The sequence below is a fragment of the Spermophilus citellus genome (genome assembly GCF_964194105.1).
Source record: "Spermophilus citellus genome assembly, chromosome: 6".
NCBI classification, from domain to species: Eukaryota; Metazoa; Chordata; class Mammalia; order Rodentia; family Sciuridae; genus Spermophilus; species Spermophilus citellus.
The window spans coordinates 31,283,621-31,296,382 of record NC_138187.1 but is presented as its reverse complement, the minus strand read 5'-3'; the positions used below and the strand labels follow the sequence as shown (position 1 = coordinate 31,296,382).

General features: G+C 37.7%; 1 pseudogene across 1 annotated transcript in view; it reads right to left on the bottom strand.

The window, feature by feature from the left end:
• The window catches only part of LOC308651214 (cytochrome P450 3A9-like), a 596,726-nt pseudogene extending 584,599 nt beyond the window's left edge, over positions 1 to 12,127 (bottom strand). Inside the window, exons 1-7 of the transcript in view lie at positions 12,057 to 12,127; positions 10,065 to 10,158; positions 7,974 to 8,026; positions 6,356 to 6,455; positions 4,015 to 4,128; positions 3,671 to 3,759; positions 2,846 to 2,994 (exon numbers count right to left, since the gene is read on the bottom strand). The product of the transcript in view is annotated as a cytochrome P450 3A9-like (transcript). The remainder of the gene's footprint in view (positions 1 to 2,845; positions 2,995 to 3,670; positions 3,760 to 4,014; positions 4,129 to 6,355; positions 6,456 to 7,973; positions 8,027 to 10,064; positions 10,159 to 12,056) is intronic.
• Between the last annotated feature and the right edge of the window lie 635 nt (positions 12,128 to 12,762).

Genomic DNA, 12,762 nt, shown 5'->3' with positions numbered 1-12,762 from the left:
CAAGCGCGCTACCGCTTGAGCCACATCCCCAGCCCTTCTCTCTTTCTTATAAGTCAGTAGGCATCTTGAACAATGAAATTGAAACAAAATAAACAACTTAAAAAATTGACAAAACAAAAAGTTGGTTCTTTGAAAAAATAAAATTTATAAATGCTTAGCCACACTAACAAAGAGAAAGAGAGAGAGAGAGAGAAATCTTAAATTACTAAAATCTGTGATGAAAAAGGAAATATCATGATGGACACTTCTGAAATACAGAAGATAATTAGAAGTTATTTTGAAAATTTATACTCCAATTAAATAGAAAATATCAAAGACATCAATAAATTTCTAGAGTCATGATCTACCCAAACTGAATCAGGATCACATACACAGGTTAAAAAGATCGATTTCAAGCAAGGAAATAAAAGACACCATCAAAAGGCTACATACAAAGAAGACCCCCGACCAGACAGATTCTCACAAGTCCTTCAAAGAAGACCTAATACCAATATTCCTCAAATTATTCCATGAAATAGTAAAATAGGGAACACTTCCAAACTCATTCTATGAGGCCAGTATCACCCTGATTCCAAAAACAGCCAAAGACACATCAACAAAAGAAAATTTCAGACCATTATCTCTAATGAACATAGATGTAAACATTCTCAATTAAATTCTGGCAAATCCCATACTACCAGAAGTGTTTTACACATTTAATGCAATCCCTATTAAAATCCCAGTGACATTCTTCATAGAAATAGAAAAAGCCATTGTAAAATGTGTTTTGAAAAATAAGAGACCCAGAATAGCTAAAGCAATCCTTAGCAAGAAAAGTGAAGCAGGAGGCATCACAATACCAGAACTTAAACTATACTACAGAGCTATAGTAATAAAAAGGCATGGTATCTGCACCAAAATAAACTTGTTGACCAATGGTACAGAATAGAGGACACAGAGACAAACCGACATGAATATGTTTATATCATAACAGATAAAGGTGACAAAAGCATTCACTGGAGAAAAGAGCCTATTCAATAAATGGTGCTGGCAAAATTGGAAATCCATATTGGCACCAAAACAGATTCGTAGACCAATGGTACAGAACAAAAGATATAGAGACAAACCTACATGAATACAGTTATTTCATACTAGACAAAGGTGCCAAAAACATTCATTGGAAAAAAAAAAAGATGGTCGTTTCAACAAATGATGCAGGGAAAACTGGAAATCCATATGTAGGAAAATGAAATTAAGCCACTATCTCTCAGCATGCACAAAACTTAATTCATTATGAATGAAGCACCTAGGAATTAGGCCAGAGACCTTGCACTTAATAGAAGAAAAAGTAGGCCAAAATTTTGATTATCTTTGATTAGATTCTGACTTCCTTACAAGACTCCTAAAGTGCAAGAAATAAAATCAAGAATCAATAAATGGGATAGATTCAAACTAAAAAGCTTCTTCTCAACAAAAGAAATGATAAGGTGAAGAGAGAGCCTAAAGAATGGGAGCAATTTTTTACAGCATACACATCATATAGAGCACTAATCTCCAGGATATATAAAGAAGTCAAAAAATTAACACCAAGGAAACAAATAACCAAATCAATAAATAGCATATGTAACTGAACAGACACTTCTCAGAAGAAGCTATACAATTAGTCAACAAATATATGAAGAAAGGTTTAACTTCTCTAGTAAATACAGAAATGCAAATCAAAACTCCTCTCAAGATTTCATCTCACTTCTCTCAGAATGGCAGTTATGAAGAATATAAGCAAAAATGTATATTGGTGAGTTATGTGGGAGAAAAGGCATACTCTTACATTGCTGGTGGGAATGCAAATTGATGCAACCAATATGGAAAGCAGTATGGAGATTCCTCAGAAAAGTTGGAATGGAACCACCATTTGACCCAGCTATCCCACTCTTCAGTTTATATCCAAAGGACTTAAAATCAGCATACCACAGGGACACAGCCACATCACTGTTTAGAGCAGCTGAATTCACAATAGCTAAACTGTGGAACCAACCTGGATGCCCTTCAGTAGATGAATGAATAAAGAAACTATGGTGCATATACACAATGGCATATTATTCAGCATTAAAACAGAATAAAATCATGAAATTTTCAGATAAATGGATGGATTTGGAGAATACAATGCTCAGTGAAGTAACCCAATCCCAAAAAACCTAAGGCCAAATATTTTCTCTCATAATTGTTTGCTGATCCGTAATGGGGTGGTCATTGGAGGAATGGAGGAACTTCAGAGAGGGCAAAGGAAAGAAAGAGGAAGGGAAGGGTTATGGGTATAGGAATGATTGTGTAATAATATGGACATCATTACCCTAGGTACATGTATGATGACACAAATGGTGTGAATCTACTTTATGTAAAAGAACAGAAATGGAAACTTGTGCTCCATTTGTGTATTATGTAGTGAAATGAATTCTGCTGTCATGCATAACTAATTAGAACAAATAAATAAATAATTTCTTTTAAAAAAGGAATGAAGTACTCACACATGCTTCAGGATGGAAGAATTTGAAAACATAATGATAAATGAAAGAAGTCAGACATGACTTTTAGGATTCCATTAATAGAAAATTCACAGTATCAGCAAATCTATAGAGTCAGAAAATAGATTCATGGTTGCTTAGGCTTGGGGAATAGAGAGTTAATAATGAATGATAGCCTTCTTCTGAGTTGATAAATGGTCACTAGTGATGGCTGCATATATCTTTGTACTGAAAACCATTTAACTGTATAAGTTAAGTGGGGTAATCCAAAGGTATATTAATTATGTACCAATAACACTCTTATTTAAAAAGAGAATGAATGAATAACATGGTAGTTCACATACTTATTGAGAAGAGCAAAGGGTCAAAGAAATCAAGTCATAAGAGTCTCTTGACTTTCTCCACAAAGGGATCTTGTGGGTTGTTGAGCGAATCAATGTTCACTCCAAATGATGTAGCAGTGATCACATCCAGGCTGTAGGCCCCAAAGATGCTGAATAGAGAAAGATATAGAAAGTTAAAACCAGTGCCTCTTTCTAATCCTTCCACTACACATGCAGCAAGGAGTAGGAGTAAGTTCATGTGCCCAAGCAAGACAAGCAGAGAGCCACACACTGTCAACAGTTATCTGATGGACCATCAGATGAGTCTATGATCCCTTCACACTGACCAAGAGGTCTTTATGAGTTTCAAATGAGGTACTGCCCTTGTGCTAGGAGTCATGGGGACGTGAGGTGACTTAGACTCACCTCTGAACTCAAGAAGTTCACCCACACAGGTATAAGATCCATAATCAGACAAATAGAATGTAGATGATGACAGTTGTATACAAACTGAGCTTCAGCAGGACAAGGGTGGAATAACTGAGTCTTCTTAAAGGGCTCAAAAAGGTGACCGTGACCTTGACAGTATTTTGTCTTCTAGTATATCCAAAGTCATAAATAGCAGCCAAACAAACCTTGGTGGATACAGGAGAGATCCTTTCTCCCCCAGCTACCCTGTCTCCTCCTGGGAGCAGCCCTTTCTTAGATGAGAAGTTGGAGTTGTGACTCCAAACTTGCTTTTGTCTGCTCATTGTACAAGCTCAACATTTGGAATTCGGTTCTGTGGCAGGCAGTTGGAGGGGCTCCTGGTGGAGCTTGGAATGCCACAGCTGTCCTGCTACTTACTCTTTCAAGTTGATAAACTTGCCATTCTCTGATTCCAGTCTCATGTTTTTCACCAACACATCTCCATACTGGTTAATGATGGGGAACATCTACGCACAAAACACAAAATCACCCATAGTTAAGTGAGAGACGCAGTCTCCAAGGTTATGGTTTTCCCAGGATAAAGAAGTATGAGACATTTATAATGAATCTTACTATATCTCTTCTAAAACATAAAGACAAAAGAACATTTTTAGAAAGTTCAAATTCAGAGAACTATTCCTTTAAAAGGGACTACTATCTATCTCATTTTCTACCCATCCCCAGGTTTATTCTCTAAGTTTTCAATGGAAATTCCTCCTTACCTCCTTGAGTTTTCCACTGGTGAAAGTTGGAGATAGCAGTGTTCTTATTCTCTTCCACTCTTTATCCTCAGACAAGGAGATGGCTTTTTTCATAAATCCCTTTGGACCAAGATTCTAGCACCCAAAGGAAAAGAGATTTTGTCCTACATAAATGTTGAGGTCTCCACAGTTGCAAAAGCTGTTAAATAAGTATCATTTATTAAAAAAATGTTTAGCGACTGCCTACTAGGTAGCTGGCCCTATGTCAGACACTCAATAATATTTATTCCAAGTGACATAACCTCCTGAGAGTTTGAAAGAGATACCCAGGTACCTCACACCGCTTTTAGACTTTATATTCCAACCTTTGTTTAGATGCAAAATTTCCACTTGGTTGGAAACTTTTTCCAGGGGAATAGACAGGATAAAGGCCTAAGAAGACCTAGCACAACCCCCAGGGCTATGCAGAGCAGAAATGGGTTGGTGACAGATACCAGATGTTCTTGGTCAACTGTATGTTACCTAAGATCAGTTCTGTCTTTACATGCATTTACGGCATAAGCGTCTTGATAAAAGGGTGCCTAGGTATGATAATTTTAAAAATAATAATATTTGAAACTTAAAGGATTTGGAATATAAGTGTAATACAGGAAAAAAACACAAGTTTTTAATGGAAGTTGTTTCAGTATTTTCTAAAAGGGCAGAGGAGAAAAGGAAGATAATTCTATTTTTCACCTGGGTGCTAGACTTCCAAAGTAAAACCCTTGAAATTTAGTTCTGTCATCTAAAATATATTTTTGTGTTAAAATGTATGTTTCCATCCAGGCACAATGGTGCATGCCTGAAATCCAAGCAGCTCAGGAATCTGAGACAGGAGGATCACAAGTTCATAGCCAGCCTCAGCAGTGTTGAGGTGCTAAGCAACTCAGTGAGACCCTGTCTCTAAATAAAGTACAACATAGGACCAGGAATTTGGCTCAGTGGTCTAGTGTCCCTGAGTTCAATCCCCAGTACCCCACTACTACCAAAAAATGTATGCTTCCAGCACTCATTCACTGTAAACATTTAGGGGATTAGGAGCAGAGGGAAGCTTCTTCAACTTGACAGAGATTCTACAAAAAACAATTTTCAGCTAACAATGTACATACTGGTGGCAAACTGAATGCTTTCTCCCAAGCATCAGGAAATAATTCAACAATGTCTGCTCAGTCATACACAGAAAGACAAGTAAAAACGTTCATCTGAGTGTAGATTAGTGATATATACATGTTGGGAAGGGGTATGTAGAAGGCAAGTAAATAGAGGCTGGATTTGAGTAATGTGCAATATATGCATGTATTGAAGATCGCAGAAAATCCAATTATCATGCACAATTATCATATATTAATCAAAGTTTTAAAATTTTGGTTTGAACCCCAGGTCTTGTGCCTGCAAGGCAAGCACTCTACCAACTGAGCTATATCCCTAGCCCTCAAAGTTTTTTAAAAGTGAAGATAGAGATTGTATGGGAATCCACACACACACAGCCTCATCTAAAATTGGGGTAAACTTTGGAAAATTAAAGTCTATATCCTTCAAAATAAATGTTCACTCTCATGGCTATTATTCAACCTCACACTGGAACTCCCAGCTGATGTCAGAGGAAAAGAAAAACAAATAAATAAAAGAAATACAGATAGGATTTTCCCTATTTATAGGTGCAATCTTTGTCCAATGTGGTCAACACACAAGAAATCAGGCACATTTCTGAGGTTAATGAAAATTGGTGAAAACACATTAAAAACACAATCTAAATCTACACAAATTTAGGCATGTGATACATTTGGACAGAGCTGCACACTCATTCATATAGGCACACAAAATGGAAAAATGAAAATAAAAAGCCTAGATTGTATTAATTTCCTGTTAATATAGGAACAAGAACTTAATAAATTTATAGTCATGTAAGAAATTATCATTGGGTAAAACAGAATAAATTATACATGAAACCGCGTGGTAATTTTTTTTTTTTTTTGGCAATGAATGCCCTCTGAATTTGTAAATATCTCAGGATAAAAATTGAGTTAATAAATTAAATAAATAAATAAATGTTACTTTGGATTAGACAAAGGGGAACAAAGGGAAGGGTGAGGGGATGGGAATAGGAAAGACTGTAGAATTAATCAGACACAACTTTCCTATGTTCATATGTGAATACACAACTAGTGAAACTCCACATTATGCACAAACACAAGGATGGATGTTGTACTTCATGTATGTATAATATGTCAAAATACATTCTAGAGTCATGTATAACTAAAAAGAACAAATAAAAACTTAAAAATATAAATAAATGTTATAATGTTGAAAAGTGAGTGCTTACCTGCCGGTTGGTGAAGACAGAATAACTTTCTTTGATGAGCACTGTTTTGATAATGCTGGGCTCTGCAGTAGCCAAAACAGGTTGTGAACCATTAAACAGGCTGTGTTGGGAAAGCAAAGCTAATTAAATCGAACAGGCCAGATTCTGCAGCAGGAATCCAGACTTTGATCCTGATGTTACCTATTCTACCTGCCTACTCCTACAATAGATAGCAATATGAAGTTCTGTTTGGGGATTCTTAATAGCATAAAGGGTAATGTAGGTAAAGTAGGTAGGAAGAGAAACTTAGAGACAAAATACACCTTCAAAGAGATCATAATTAGAAATAGCATTGGAACACTGGTTAAATCTAGATGGTGAATACAATAGTATTGCCTATGGTACTTTCCATAACTTATTTATTTGTTTATTTATTTACTTGTTTAATTATTTTTTTAATTACAGGTGGACAGAAGCCTTTATTTGTCTATTTTTATGTGGTGCTAAGGATCAAACCCAGTGCCTCATTGTTCTATGCAAGCGCTCTGCCACTGAGCTACAGCCTCAGCCCATAGTCTCCACAATTTTTTACATGGAAAAATATAGGTTTGTGAAAAATTGAAGGCAGATAATTGACTAACATCTCACAATTACTAAGTTTTGCAAGTGGTAGCTGAAATGGGGCCTTTGGAGATCCAGTGGGGCATGTTGTGTCCTTGGATCACATGGTATCTATGGGCCATGTCAACTGAGCAGAACACTCTGGCCAGCCCTGTGGCTTTCTGGGGATTGATGAGAGAAGATGGAGATGAAAAGTCAAAGTCTTCTACCACTATTTTTAGTGTAGAGCAAAATGATTACACCTCATCTATGGCTCCCACCAAACCCCCACCAGCTCTGAAAGGGAATAGTTGCTATAGTTAACTGAGGCCACCCTCCAATATAAACCCCATCAATCCACCAGGGAACTCACTGGTGGAACTACATCCTATGTCTGGTCTTAACATCAAATGGATGAAGGAGAGGAAGAAATGCTTCATTGAAAAGTCAACACTGAAAACTTAAAAAATGGCATATGAGCAAAAATAATTATGACAATTAAAAAGAAGAAAGAAAGTAAAGGAAATGAAAAAAGCTTAGCAGAAATGGTTTCCCATCTGCTTTAGAGTACCTCCCAGCCTTTTGTTCAAAAGCATACATTGAATCTGAAATTTAAATAAGGGAATTTTGTCTTTAAATTAAAAGGAAATCAGTGGACAAAAGAGATGATGCCATAGATTTATAAGCCCATGATTTTTTTTAAAAAAAGTTCTCAAATAATACATTTTATTCATCTAAAGGATTAAAAAAGAAAGAAAAATGGGGAAGATAGGAATAGCCAGACATTGGACACAAAGTAAGGCTGGAGACTCTGGGTCATCAAAAGTAGGAGAAAAGCCAAAACATGCAACATTCTCAACCTAAGTCAGACTGTAGACCCAGACTCCTGGTGACATGCAGGATCACTGGCAGGATAATCCTCCAAGGACTTTGCAGCACAGAGGGTTGCATCCCAAAAGTTCTGGGCTGAGGTTGTCCTCATGCGGTGGGGTGCCACATCATAACAAGTCTACCAAAGAGAAATTTCCAGAATACTCACCCCCATGTTTTTCCATACTTTTTATAACATTCGGTGTCAAAATTAGACACACCCTAGGAAGAAGAACAAAATGAAATTACATTATTGTTGCAAATGTACTGACATTGCATCAAATGACCCAAATCCCATGAAATCAGGCTTGACGTTCCTAACAGGTGGTTAGAGAGAAGCTCTTATTCAGAGGCTTATGAGGAGAAAAGAGAAAATATGCAATATTTGAAATGAAACATGTAAAGTCACTTGAATTTTCTCTAAGTATTATACATAATCTACCAATTACCCTTATCAATGAATACAACATGCTTCTCTTCTGCATTATTTCTTTGTCTGCTTGTGTTGTCCCAGCATCGCTAGCAGTCAGAGAAATGCAAATCAAAACCACCCTAAGATACCATCTCACTCCAGTAAGATTGGCAGCCATTAAGAAGTCCAACAACAACAAGTGCTGGCGAGGATGCGGGGAAATGGGTACACTTGTTCATTGTTGGTGGGACTGCAAAATGGTGCAGCCAATTTGGAAAGCAGTATGGAGATTCCTTGGAAAGCTGGGAATGGAACCACCATTTGACCCAGCTATTCCCCTACTCGGTCTATTCCCTAAAGACCTAACAAGAGCATGCTACAGGGACACTGCTATATCAATGTTCATAGCAGCACAATTCACGATAGCAAGATTGTGGAACCAACCTAGAAGCCCTTCAATAGATGAATGGATTAAAAAAATGTGGCATTTATACACAATGGAGTATTACTCTGCAATAAGAAATGACAAAATCATAGAATTTGGAGGGAAATGGATGGCATTAGAGCAGATTATGCTAAGTGAAGCTAGCCAATCCTTAAAAAACAAATGTCAAATGTCTTCTTTGATATAAGGGGAGTAACCAAGGACAGGGTAGAGACAAAGAGCTGGAGAAGAAGAATAACATTAAACAGGGATGATAGGCAGGAGGGAAAGTGAGAGTTAAGGGAAATTGCATGGAATTGGAAGGTGAGCCTCAGGGTTATACACAATTACATATAAGAGGAAAGGAGGAGTAGGAGGAAAATTATATAAGTGGAAGAAACGATTTATAGTAGAGGGGATGGAGAGAGAGAAGGGGAGGGGAGGGGAGGGGTGAGGGGACAGTGGAGAATGGGATAGACAGCAGAATACATCAGTCACTAGAAAGGCAATTTGTAAATCAATGGAAATGTAACTGATGTGACACAGCAATCTGTATACGGGGTAAAAATGGGAGTTCATAACCCACTTGAATCAATCTGTGAAATATGGTATATTAAGAACTATGTAATGTTTTGAACAACCAACAATAAAATAAAAAAAAAAAGAAATACTGGGACCTTCTGAATTATCACCTCCATAGGCACATGAGGAATCCCAGGGTGAGGGAAAATGAGTGCATCCCAGGGCCATGCATGATCTTTTATCTCCTCATCAAGTATTATTTTAATTTATCTCATGTTTTCTGGTAGAATTCTGGTAGAATTAGGGAGTAAAGATGCCAGCAAACTCTTTTAGCCTAGGAGATTTATGTTGTCACAATCATGTTGTTGAGTAAGTAAGTGACATAGTGAGCAAATAAAAGTGGATTTGCCTTCCTGTTTTGGGGCTTAACTTGGAAGAGGGGAGATGCTACCTCTCTGCACATAGTACACAGATAGTTAGACACTGGCTGTGAGTTTTCATCATAGAAACTAAGCAATTAATCTTCCTCATGCTAAGTTTCATTTGTAATATTTTAAGTGTGCAAATAAAGCATCCCAGAGGTATGAGTGTATCTTCCTAGAATCTGCCCTGAGGAAAAAAAGAAAACACTGTGAGGATGCTCATAGTCTGAACAGAAAGTCCACAGCTTACACTGTTGATGTGCCAGAGTCCTGAGCTCATTAACAGAAGTGAACCTGAGGCCAGGAGGAGTTGTAAAGAGAGCCCCAGGGTAAACCTGACTGTGCTTTGGATGGGCCCTCACACAGTTTCTGAAGCTTGAAATCTCAAAACTTCTTTCATGGAGCTAAATTTCTACTGATGAAACTAAGTAGGTATTTGCAACCATAAGAGGCAAAACAGGGAGCTCAAATGACACTCACCCGGCGATAATTAAGAAGAGTTCCGAAAAAAGGCAGAGGTGTTGGCCCTGGAATTCCCAGCTTCTTAAAATATCCATGTGAATACGTCCCATATCTATAAAGTGGAAGAGAAATCCAGATCAAGGGATTGTGACTGTGTGTACATAGTGGCTCAGGAGTCACTGATTCAAGAATGGGAACAGTGAAGCCAGGCAGGTAACATGTAGGCCCTAAATAACAACAAAAACTCCAATGGCCCTAATTACATCTGCTCATCATTTCCTCTCTCACATTCCCTGAGAGACCACAAAAGTCATAATAATTAGCTCAAAGCAGCTGATTATTGTTAAGTTCCATCCTTAGGCTCAGAATGCTACAGTTAATATTTGATATAAGTCCCCAAACATGAGTTTGAAAACTCCTGAGTCATTCAGATTAGATTTCTTCCAGGTCACTTCACTCACTGGTGTCAGTTTAGGAAGTTGACTTGATGCCATCATGTTGGCCCTCTAGTGGCCTCCAGTGGGGGCCATCCCCACTCTGGGACTTCTTAACTGAGCAGACAGGAGTATTCTCCCACTTTTTCATAACTCCCATCTGGATGCCTTTTATTGCATCCCTGGTCCACATTTTCCTTACTCATCTGCTGTAAGAGATTAAGAACACTGGCATATGGGGAAACTGTTGAGTAAGAATAACCAGCTGGGCAGGTATATTTAAAGACACATGCAATCTACATCATGGATGTATGTATTAGATTAATATTCCTTCAATTTTTCAAAAAAGATGAGGTCATTTTTAAACAGGTTGGTTTTCACAAATACAGAATCCAAGGGTCCTATTTTGACCTTCAGAAGGAATGTGAGGAACTTACCTCAAAGAAATTGTACTATTGAGCAGAATAAAATTAAAACATTTTCATTAATTTTAAAATGCCACTGGAGGGAAAATAGATGCAACAAAAGCCTGAATACTACTCTTTACTTTAATTGTTAGAACCAGGTTTATATTTTCTATTTTCACATCATTATGAATACCTAGTCTTGTAAAAGTGGATTTAAGATAGAAGTCAAAGGTCTCCTTGGGGCAATGTCTTCTACCTCAGTCAGAAATAACTGCTCTCTTCCCCTGCTCCATGAAACCAGGAATCCCACTATTTTAAAAAATATTTTTATAGTTGTAGGCAGACACAATACATTTATTTAATTTATTTATTTTTTTGTGGTGCTGAGGATTGAACCCAGTGCCTCACATATGCCAGATGAGCTCTCTATCAGTGAGCCACAACCCCAAACCAGGATTCCCACTATTCAAAGGAATTCTTCTACTAGATGGTTTTATTCATGCTCCTGTACTGGAATTTCATAAGCAAATATTTAAAATACAAAATGGGCTTGGAAACTTCTGTCTCTTGAAGCTGCCATTAGATTTCAAATCAAGGGAGAAACAAATCTCTACACTGATGCTAACTTAAGGCATAAAAGTTCCAAATTTCTCCCAGGTCTTTGCTCAATAGTATTATCATTCAGAAGCACTTGCATATTGCAGAGTGGAGGATTTGATTTTTTAGAGGGAGGGCTGTTCCAGTGAAAGGGAAGAGATCAGAGGGAAGAACTGAATCTGAGCCTGTGGTAGCACCTGGGATGCACTTGGTGTATTTTACAAATGGTGCTGGGACGTGGGAAAAAGGAGCAGGAACAACCTGTTCCACAGGAGAGAAGCTCCTACATCTCTTGTAGTGCACATAGAACACAAAAGATAAACAATGACACAGAAACTTGTGAAGACCCCTCTATACCCCCAGAATTCTGAAAGTTTGCAAAATGTGCATCACTTTTCAGAAGGTGTGCAGTTGTTTGTAATCTTCATCTACTGAACTCTTCTGGTTGATTAATCTGGGTTCAAACTTAGACTCACTCCGAAGTTCATCCTCCAAATCAAATCATATCACTAAATCTCCTAGTCACAGAAATGGGTGGTTTCAAGAGAAGAGAAACTGGGATAGTTACTCACAGGAAGAGGAGCACCAGGCTGATTCCCAGGAGAACCCAGGTTTCCATGGAAAAGTTTGGGATCAGGTCCATCACTACTTTCCTTCCAGATATGTGAGCTAGAAGTGCCAAGCTTGCCTTCTGTGAGCAGGTGTGATTCAATGAAGTCAGACTGGCATATTTATATGCTGGAAAAGGAGGTGGGGCTGAGTGTTCAACCAATAGAAAAAACTATTGGTGCTCCAGCCACTATTGAAGAAGCCAGGTGCCCTCTCCACCTTGGCAGTTGGCAGTGAGACATGGGGACACGCCTATTTTGATCTTTGAGTTCAGATTTTATAAAAAATTATCTATAAAAACTTCAATGGGGCTGGGGTTGTGGCTCAGTGGTATAGTGCTCATGAGGCACTGGGTTCAAACTTCAGCACCACATAAAAATGAAATAAAGATATTATGCCTACCTACAATTAAAAAATAAATATTTTTTTAAAAAAACTTCGATCAGTGTTATCATTATGCCCAAAGGTTATTGCTTCTTATCAGAAACTCAAGTGAAACATTAGAATTAAATGTCCTCTACTCCATTTTTTTTTCTCCGTGGATGTTCTCATTACAAAATCCTTGAATTCTACCCAAAAAGGTTATATCTAAATAACTGCTCATGCACTTTCCTCTGCTTACAATGCCCTCATGCCCCATAAAAGACTTCTTAAAAAATATTTTTTTAG